We start from the raw sequence: 11,302 nt of genomic DNA on the forward strand, positions 1-11,302 counted from the left end.
AGCTAAGAAGGTGAAAAACCTGTACACCGAAAATAAGACACTGATTAAAGGAGCTGAAGAAGACCAAATAAGAGGAAAGATATTCCAAGCTCATGGTTTGGAGGAATTAATATTATTTAAATGTCTTTACTACCTTAAGAAATCTATGGATTCAATGCACTCCATATCAAAATTCCAAGAGCATTTTCACTGAAAAAATTTTTTAAATCCTAAAATGTGTATGGAGCCACAGAACACCCCAAATAGGCAAAGCAATCTTGAGACAGAACAAAGCTAGAAGCATCATACGTCCTGATTTCAAACTATATTACGAAGCTAAAGTAATCAAAATTGTATGGTACTGGCATAAAAACAGACACCTCAATCAATGGAACAGAATAGACAGCTGAGAAATAAACCAACATATAAACAGTCAACTAATTTACAACACAGGAGCCAAGACTGTGCTATGGGGAAAGAACAGTCTCCTTATAAATAGTTTTAGAGTGGGGAGGAATAAACCAGGAGCTTGGGATTAACATACACACAATACTGTACATAAAAAAACCAACAAGGAGCTACTACAGAGCACAGGGAACTTACTCTATAATAACCTACATGGGTAAAGAATCTGAAAAAGAGAAATATATGTATACGGAAAACTGAATCACTTTGCTCTCCACCTGAAACTAACACAATATTTAAATCAACTATGTGCCAATGAAATTTTTATCCAATAAAATCTTTAAAAATAAAAAATACTGTTGGGGAAACTAGGTAGTCACATGCAAAAGAATTAAACTGGATCACTATCTTACATATACACAAAAATTAACTCAAAGTGGATTAAAGACTTGAATGTAAGACATGAAATCATAAAACTTCAAGCAGAATACATGGAAATCAGGCTACTTAACACCGGTCCTGACAACGATTCCCTGTCTTATTAGGATTTGAGAGCAAAAGCAAAAGCAACAAACAAAAGCAAAAACTAAACAAGTGGGACTACATCAAACTAAAAAGCTTTTGCACAGCAAATCAACAAAATAAAAAGGCAAACTATGGAATCAGAGAATATTTGCAAATCACATACCTGATAAGGGGTTAATAAAAAGACCCAAAATAAACAACAGAAAAACCAATCTCATTAATGGATAGGCAGAGGATCTGAATAGACGTTTTTCCCAAGGAAGATATACAGATGGCCAATGGGTACATGAAAAGATGTTCAACATGACTAACCATTAGGCAAATGCAAATAAAAACTACAATAAGATACTATTAATACCTTACACGTGTTAGTATAGCTATTATCAAAAAACAGAATGTGGGGATGTGGAGAAAGTGATCCCAGGTATACAACTGGTGCAGCCACTACAAAAAATTGTATAGAGATTCCTCAAAAAAAATTAAAAATAGAACTACCAGGAATTCCCCAGCAGTCCAGTGGTTAGAACTCCACACTTTCACTGTCAAAGGCCAGGGATCAATCCCTGGTTGGGGAACAAAGATCCCACAAGCTGTGTGGCCTGGCCCAAATAAATATTAAAAAGATAAAAATAGAATTGTCAAATGATCCAGCACTTCCACTTCTGAGTATTTATCCAAAAGAAATGAAAACACTAACTTGAAAATACAGTGCACCCTCATGTTCACTGCAGCATTATTTACAGTAGCCAAGACATGAAAGCAACCTAAGTGTCTTCTGATGGATGAATGGATAAAGATGTGAGATTATACATTCAGTTCAGTTGCACAGTCGTGTCCAACTCTGTGACCCCATGAACTGCAGCACGCCAGGCCTCCCTGTCCATCACCAGCTCCCAGAGTTCACTCAGACTCACATCCATCGAGTTGGTGATGCCATCCAGCCATCTCATCCTCTGTCATCCCCTTCTCCTCCCGCCCCCAATCCCTCCCAGCATCAGGGTCTTTTCCAATGAGGCAGCTCTTCGCATCAGGTGGCCAAAGTACTGGAGCTTCAGCTTTAGCATCAGTCCTTCCAATGAACACCCAGAACTGCTCTCCTTTAAGATGGACTGGTTGGATCTCCTTGCAGTCCAAGGGACCCTCGAGAGTCTTCTCCAACACCACAATTCAAAAGCATCATTTCTTTGGCGCTCAGTTTTCTTTATAGTCCAACTCTCACATCCATACATGACTACTGGAAAAACCATAGCCTTGACTAGATGGACCTTTGTTGACAAAGTAACGTCTCTGCTTTTTAATATGCTGTCTAGGTTGGTCATAACTTTCCTTCCAAGGAGTAAGTGTCTTTCAATTTCATGGAGATTATACATACACATACACACACACACACACACACACACACACACAGATAGATATACCCAATGAACTATTACTCAGCTATAAAAATGGAAATCTTGCCATCAGTGACAATATGGATGGACTTTGACAGCATTATGCTGAGTGTCAATGAGTCAGAGAAAAATACCATATAATCTCATATACCTGTGGAATCTAAAAAACAAACAAGAAACAACTCATAGATATAGAGAACAGATTGCCCCAGAGGCAGGCAGTTGGCAGAATGGGGTAGCGAAATGGGTGAAGGGGATTAAAAGGTATAAATTTCCAGTTATAAAACAAATAGCCATGGGGATAAAATGTATAGCATGACAACTATAGTTAGTTGTTGTTGTTTACTTGCTAAGCTGTTTCCAACTCTTTGCGACTGCTTGGACTGTAGCCCACCAGGCTCCTCTGTCCATGGGATTTCCCAGGCAAGAATACTAGAATGGGTTGCCATTTCCTTCTCCGGAGAATCTTCCCAACCCAGGGACAGAACCCAAGTCTCTTGCTTTGGCAGGTGGATTCTTCACTGTTGAGCCACCAGGGAAGCCCCATGCTGTATATCTGAAAGTTACTAAGAGAGTAGATCTTAAAATTCTTATCACAAGGAAAAAAAATTGTAACTATGTATAGTGATGGATGTAATTTAATTAGACTTATTTTGGTGATTATTTCACAATATATATCTCAAATATATCAAATCATTATGCTGTACACCTGAACTAATATAATGTTACATGTTAATTATATATTTTAAAAAACACAAAAAGCAAAAAACCAGGGATGTTTAGCTTCTTTCAATTATCCTAAGCTAGAAAGCAACATGGTTCACTGAAAGAAAGAAGGTCCTGGAGTCTAACAGATAATGTTTTAAAATTTTGAATCTTCTGCATGCTATTAGCACAATCTGGGGCAAATTACCAAATCTCACTCAGCCTTAGGTTCTTCAACTACAAAGTGTGGGAAGTATCCCCTACACATAGAGCCATTGTGAAGATTAAAGAAAATAATCCATATGAAGTACCTAACAAAACCAGGTACTCAATATAAGGCCCAAACCTCTTGTTTATCCACTCCTAGGAGGGAGGTAAATTGTGACACCAGGCCAGGATGATGCCAACCTGACTTTGGAAACTTCAGGAAAGGACTCAGGTCAATCCAGTATGAATTCTCAAGGTGTACAAGGCTGGTTTCAGGAATGCTGGGGGCAGTTCTCAAATTCTATCCTTGGTCAGCCCCCAGGGGCTCTGAACTACCCTCATTCGAAGAGCAGGTAGCCTGAGATCCTCCAGAGTGGCCAGGAACAAAAGCCCAGCTGGCCTAAGAATGCTGGTCAAGTGTGTCTGTCCTGATTAACTAGTTATTACAATCTTTCTGTCCTGATTAACTAGTTATTACAATCTTTAGCTGCTAAGCCTGCCCTGGGCAAGGCCCATTGCTGGGTTTTAGCCTGGAAGGCCAGTTCTGACTTTGAATCAGTTGGCCTGCAGTTTGGTATTCTGTGCTACAAACAGGACTCCCAGCTCCACCCAGCCCTCCTGGAGTGAGTAGTACCTGAAAAATTTCTCATCTCATAAACACAACTCTCCTACAACAGGCCTCTGAAAAGCTTCTATATCAATACTGTTTATTATTAAATAATTCCACCTTACTAGCAGCTCAAGAGGGCAAAAAGATGCAATAATATTTTTCTTAATCATGGTAAGTTGAGAAGGAAGAGGAACTTTCAGAAGAATAAAGAAACAGAAAGACTTCTGTGTTATCATGTGAGAAAGACAGGACTATTTAATCCCAGGGTTGGCAGCTCCTTTATGAAACAGAGTCTGCAGGTGCTCAGACACCCAGCGAGGTTTGAGGCAGCCACTGAAAGTTGCCAAAAGCTACTGAATTATCTCAACACTTGCCATTTTCCTTCTTTACCTGTAGGTTTCTCCTAAAAACTCAGGTCTCCCTAGCACTTGGAAATAGTCGTTTACATTTCCTTAGACTTCAGAGAAAGGACCTAAGTGACAATTGAGGGTCTTCTAACCCAAATCCCCTGCCCAGACCAAGATTTTTCCAAGAACCAGGCTGTCTCCAAGACCCAGCCCCGGAATGACAGAGATCTCAGATGAACCTAAACTCTATGAGGACTTCAAACTCCAATCTGCAAAAGTGTGGTCTTTTCTCCTGATGCCTTTCAAAAATACCACAGATTACTCCCTTCCCTTATCCATCCTAGGACCCTACTTGAGTTTGATCAGTCTTCCGTCACGCAGGATCATCACTCAGAACATAAACTACTGAACAGTACAAAATGTTCAGATGTTACTGAGGGCAGAGTCAGGCTTTTCCTATGCTTCCTCAGGTGATGGTGATCTTAAATTCTACTTAAAAAAAAAGTATATTTGACTGAGCTGGGTCTTAGTTGTGGCATGCAGGATCTAGTTCCCTGACCAGGGATGAAACAAGGGCCCCCTGCATTGGGAGCACAGAGTCATAGCCTCTGGACCAACATGGAAGTCCCTTAAATTCTACTCTTTTATAGAAATATCTCTTCCCTACTAGACTGTGCCAGATACCAGCATATCTTTGGAAGTGCTTATAAATCTGCTCTTTCTTTTTTGGTATGGCCTGGAAAAACAGACACACCGGTTATGACTGCACTTCAAATGAGAGCACACAGGTATAGGAAATTATGGGGGTTCTTAGAAATAAAGGGAGTGCACTTTAGGGGACAGGGAGTTTTGCTTATCCCCAGGGCCCAGAACAGTGCACTGGGCAGTGCCTGGCACTCAGTAGGCACACAATAAATACCTTTTGAATGAAAGCGGCAAATATCCATTTGTTCTCAACCAAACACAATTAGGAAAACTCAACTGTCAATTGCTTCTGGCCTATTGAAGAGCAGAAGGAAGTGGGTGCTGTTCCAAGCCTTGGAGATCTTCCCACACTATTTTATAATTTCTCCTTCTACCTGCTAACACTTCCTCTTAAGAAGAAATCACTATAACAGACTGATGAAAGAACCACAGTGGGAACTAAATGTTATCCCCCTGCAACACAGAGGGGAAGAATGAGTTATGCATTAGCCCAGCCCTTCCTGGGGGCTCCATAACTGGATTGGCCACTTGCAGCAACCTAAGCCCAGAGCAGGGAAAGGAGCTTGGAGCTGGGTCTCCCGCCGTCTCCACTGGGCTTGGTGCCAGGCACACAGGAGGGCCTCTGACAATCCACCTGCCTCCAGTTTCACCTCTTGAAAGGAATGAATTCCCAGCTTAGACAAAAAAGCCAGGCACTAAGGGGCCCAATAAATATAAAATAGCCTTCATTAACTTAAAAGAAAGGTGCCTTACAAAGAAGAGATCATTATTTTTTAGAAAGCTGTTATCATTTCATATAATAAAACTTGGAGCCAAGTAAGTATTAACAGTACAAGTAATTAAGTCCAGTTTTCAAAAGCCCAACTCACAGGTTAGACTCAGATACAGAGGACACACAGGGAGGCCGCTCCATGTGACAACAGATACCGAATGAACAAATCACGCTGGTGAATTAGCTAGAAGTCATTACAGGCCCAGTTCCAGAAGGAGGAATAGTTAGTAATCTCAGCCTGGGCAGTATTTTCTTGCCAAGCCTGTGGGAAGCAGACATTTCATCAACGCTGCACTAGCCACAACCCCAAAGGTTATGTGACCACCTGATGCCATAGGCAGGAAGTAAACCACAGAGCTTACCTGGAAGTCCCCTCTGTCTAAAAGATTGGTCACTTTCATTTCTTACAGCCTATGGTCTACACTGCAACAGCACTACAGAGAAATTTCCAAATTTCTGTGGAAACGGCACTGCTCCTAAGGCTCTGAGCAAAGAGGGTGCCAGCCACTGCCCAGACCAGTGCTCTCAGCTCAACATTTCCAAATGGAGGCCTGCCAGTAGTACTGTGAGATGATTCTGCGGGCACCTGGACCTCATACCAACATCTCTCACAGTCTGCTAACCATGGTACAGACTCAGGACAGTGACCTGTGCAGCCTGAACCAACCAAGACCATGCACAGGGCCTGGGCTGCTTCTGCCCATAAGTTGCCCCTATGCGCCTTAAAGGATGCAGGTCGCCAGCCCATCCCTGAGGTCACTCCTCTGTCCTCCCTCCCCTCAGCTCTCACCTCTGGGTCTCCCTGTAGTGCTCCCAGTACCCATTCCTGGGCCTCAACCCTGGCCCTGCCCTCCTTCTCAGCCCACGTCCCCAGACCAGACTGGTCTATATCTGGAGGCCAGTCTCCTTTTCCACCCCCACCTCTTCAGATGCCCTCTTCTCTCAGGCCTGCCTCTCCCTCCCACCCTTACCCTAAGCAGGCTTACATCATGCTCAGACTCTAAAATCCTCACCTGCCTTCTTCTCTCAGGCTGGAGATTCCCACCCCTCAGATCTGACAGGCTGGAGATTCCCACCCCTCAGATCTGACAGATACCCTGGGTCTGACGGCTCCTCACCTCACCCCCACGGCCTGCTATCACTCTCAACCCCTAATGTCCTCAGTCCCTACCCACAAAGTCATTCTCTCTGCCTAGGCACAGAATTCTTTCTTTCTGGGCCCTGGTACTTCCTACATCTCATTCTTTTTTCCCCTTAATGCATTGGTTTCCTTCATAAACAAAATTATATTAGTAAAAAGAAGAGACTTGGCTTAAAGAAAAATAATAATAACCAAATAAAAGTATTCAGGAGCAGCAAAAATAGGGAAAGCAGTTATGCAAATAGAGAATATTTTGAATTCTACCTTCCCTGAGATGAAAACTCCACTATGGTACTTTTAACACAAATTTTAATACACTTCCTCAAGTTGTCCAGGTTGGCTTAATATCCTTCAAGTTAACCCAGGCCGGGCAGCTTTACTCACAGAGTCAAATCTCTATCTGTGTCAAGGATGGGAGCGAGAGGCTTTCTGGGACCATCTCTTGTTGCCCTAATTGCTCCTAAGTTGTGGGTCATGGAAAACAGCTCTGAAAGAGGCATACAAAATGCAGGTTTGGGCAGGTGCTCTGCATTTACTAGCCACCTTATGCTGGCCAAATCAATTAAACTCTGCAGGTCTCAGTCTTCTCATCTATAAATTGGAGCTAATAGTCCTTGCATACCTCACAGGCTTGTTTTGAAGATCACATCAAATGAGATAATTTATGTGAAAGCACTTTAGTGTCATATAAATGTGAGGTATTATCTTGAACACTAATGAATAGCTTACAAGCACAAATGAATCATTCCTTTTGATTTAACAGGTAGCTGAGTAACTTCAGCGCTTCAGCCAGACAGCCAAACCCAGGAATGAGTTAATTACCAGAGAGATACCAAGAAGACTTGGAGGTCGGGCTCCTGGTCCCACCCAGTGCCCGTCAGGCCCTTAGTGAATGAACGAATGACAAGTGAAACCAGGCTCAGTGCCCAACCTTAGCGCCTCAGGACCTGGTCTGGAGGCAAGAGGCTTTAGGCAAGGCACCCATTTGGAGGCAGCAGACTGAAGTCTGGCACACCTCAAATCCAGAAATGGCCCCCAGACACCCACAAAATCAAGTATAGCCACCCAAGGGCCTAGAGGCCCAGAGATACCACATTTTTCAGATTCATCTCCCACCACATCCTCAACAAATCCTAGGCAATGCCCCAATCCTTGTCATGCCAAGCACTTTAACCTCATACCATGCCTTCAAGTCCTTCTCTGTCTTACTTTTCTTAAATCGGTAAGAAACAATGGATGTCAGTGCATCATGTTCTAGGGTATAACTGAAACAAGTGATTTAAATACAAGTATTAGCTAGCAAACAGGTAAAATAGCCTTGTCCTTAAAGCAATAATAAAATATAACCCGAAAAGGTCAATAGTAAGTTTCCATGGTAGTTTTCCTGGTAAATACATTTAAAAATTGAGTCTTCAAAGGGTTGATCAAAACACATTTTCAAGGACCTAGCTTTACCAAGTAATATCTGCCAAGATACAGTGAGTTACGTACCCTGCAAAGGGCTTCAAATGAAAAGCAAGGCTGCTATAAACAGGACAGAAATTCACATGTCAGCTTCCACTGATATGTGCAGGGCAGTGGTAGGAATACTAAATTGGGGCTCCAATATGGCCCAACACTCACTCACTAGGTGATCTCAGCAAGTTCCATAACCTCCCTGGACCTCCATCCTCCTGCCTATAAAATGAAGAGAGTAAATGACCATGATGATCTTTTTTAACCCTGCTGCGAAATATTCCTTTCTCCCCTCAAGGTCTTGCACAAAAACACCTCCTCAGGGGACGTCTTCATTGATCCTACCAATCACGTGAGTCATGCCTTCCTCTTTATTCTGACAGCATTTTCTTTATATGCTTTTTAAAATTTACTTATTTCTTTATTTTTGGCTGCTCTGGGTCTTCAGAGCTGCGCAGGCTTTTCTCCAGTTGCGGCAGGCGGGCTTCTCATTGTGGTAGCTTCTCTTGTTGCAGAACACGGGCTCTAGGGCATGCAGGCTCTAGTAGCTGCGATTCCTGGGCTCTAGAGCACAGGCTCAGTAGTTGTGGCGCATGGGCTTGGTTGCTCCACGGCATGTGGGATCTTCCCGGATTAGGTATCACACCCGACTCCTGCATTGGCAGGCAGATTCTTTGCCACTGAGCCATCAGGGAAGCCCTCCTTATAAGCTTTTATTCAACCTCTTTCATTCTACCTCAGAATTCATTGTTCACTATATTCTGTGAGCTGTCAGAAAACAGAAGTGATATCTTCTTCAGCTCTGAAGTCCCACCATGCCCAAACATTTGTGAACTCTGCTGATCCTCAATCTTGTTCTACCTCCCTGATGCCCCACCTCCGTTCTACTCTGACCACTGCCTTGGTTGAGAATGACTGTTGTGGTGTGAAGTGAATCAGGGACTTGAAAGAATGAGAAGGGGTGAGGCGGGAAGGGCAACCTTAGCCATGAGCTGTGGGAGACTGCACTGGACACCAGCGCTTACAGTGTAGGAAGGTGAAGCTACAGTGGTAACAGGATGAATGCACTCGCAGTGAGTCTGTGCTAAGTGCCTTCTACGTGCTTTGCCCAGACTGAGCCAGACAACAAGGGCGGTGAGGGACTGCCATCATTCCTATTTTGCAGATGGGGAAGCCAAGGCACACAGATGTTAAATGTTTGCTCAAGCTCATGAACTAAGTAGCGGAACCAATATGCATGCAGTCTGACTCCAGAGTTCTCTTTCTTAACTGCCTGCAGTGATTAGTACAAAGATGATTATAAGGGCACATTTAGAATCCCAACATTGCTCAATGCTGTACTATGATTTCCATCCATTCTCAATACAGGGATGTAACAAGCAACTATTCTTGGCCTCACTTGTTAAGATTAGTTATAAATGCTGTCATTTTCTACACAAGTTATACTCTCTAGGAAACCACCATCTGATTAGAAAGCATCACCTTCTAGAATTATCAACTTTTGATTTCTGCATTTCTAAACGATGAACTACAAAAGCAAGAGACAGAGAAGCTGGAAACAGACATGATGAGGTAACCCTCCAAGGACTGCTCTCTTCACTTGCAGACACTTAATAAAAGTTTGTGGAATCAAATGGTGTTTGGGAGAAAAGTTTCTACCCTCTTTTAAAACACAGATGGAAGGACTTTCCTGGCAGTCCAGTGGTTAAGACTCTGTGCTTCCACTGCAGGGCACACAGATTTGATTCCTAGTCAGGAAACTAAGATCCCACATGCCATGGAGAACTAAGCCTACACGCCATAACGACTGAACCCATGTGCCCACACCCTGCATGCTGCAACTAGAGTTTGTGTGCCACAGTGAAAGATCCCACGTGATGCAATGAAGCTCCTATGTGCTACAACTAAGATTCAGTACAGCCAATGCAGAGTCTTCTCATCTACCCCTTACTTCACCTGAGTGAAAACTGAATCCCAACTTCATTGCCCTGCTTAGACCTCAGCCTCTTGCCTAGACAATAGCCTCAACCTGATCCCCTGGTGGCAGCTCCTCTACCCAGCGCATACTGTGTCCTTTCTGCAAACTGACTTTGAATATTTTCTTTAAAATCCGATTATGTCACTTCTCTGATTAATATATACATCAGTGGCTCATAACTGCCTTCCTCAGGAGTTCTCAACATCAAGGTTCCAAGACATTGGCTAGATCCAGTGTGAAACGTCCACTAATAATGAAGTACTAATTAAACAATTTATAAATATAGAATACTTAAAATAGTGTCCAGCACATAATATTATATAGGTGGTGCTGTGCTGTGCTGAGTCGTGTCTGACTCTTTTCGACATTATGGACTGTAGTCCACTAGGCTCCTCTGTGAGATTCTCCAGGCAAGAATACTGAAGTGGGTTACAATTTCCTCCTCCAGGGGATATTCCCAACCAAAGGATCCAACCTGCATCTCCTGCATCTTCTGCTTTAGCAGGTGAATTCTTTACCACTGAGCCACCTGGGAAGCCCTTGTATCGGTGTCACGCATAACCAATAGTGAAAATTTAAGACTTATGAGACAGGTGTAACAGATGTCTCTGGTGCTCTGTATACAACCCCACAGCCCACTTCTGATTTCAGGAACAGTTCTATACTGACTGACTATATCACTCCTCAAGGGCCCTGTGGTCTCCCTGCTTTTCTGTCCCAGAGCTTCCTCTTTCCACAAGCTCACTCAGACAATGAGCAGAACAGCCTGGAAGTACAGGGGCATCTGTAGGCACTAATTTTCACTTGATAATTTATCTGCCTCCACTTCCTACATTGCTACAGCTACCACCATAATCCTGGTGGAAGTAACAGAAATCTTAGTTACAGCTTGATCAGTGTACCACTCCCTGGCACATCTATCAACCTGCAGTTCCCTGTGAAACTCCAATTCCAGGTCATCTGCCTACCCTTCTGACCCTCCTGCTTCTGGCCACTAGCACATGTTGGGAGGGCAACACCTGAGCATCTGCTACTAGAAAAGAGTCAATGGGCTGGAGTGTAAAAGAAAACAGAGATGTCAA

At 43.2% G+C, this 11,302-nt stretch overlaps 1 protein-coding gene across 1 annotated transcript in view; it reads right to left on the minus strand.

Annotated features, from left to right (window-relative positions):
* DNAJC17 (DnaJ heat shock protein family (Hsp40) member C17) overlaps positions 1 to 11,302 on the minus strand; it is a 29,831-nt gene that overhangs the window by 17,823 nt on the left and 706 nt on the right. The gene's annotated exons all lie outside the window — the stretch shown is intronic.

The sequence above is a fragment of the Ovis canadensis genome, chromosome 7 (genome assembly GCF_042477335.2).
Source record: "Ovis canadensis isolate MfBH-ARS-UI-01 breed Bighorn chromosome 7, ARS-UI_OviCan_v2, whole genome shotgun sequence".
Classification (NCBI taxonomy): Eukaryota; Metazoa; Chordata; class Mammalia; order Artiodactyla; family Bovidae; genus Ovis; species Ovis canadensis.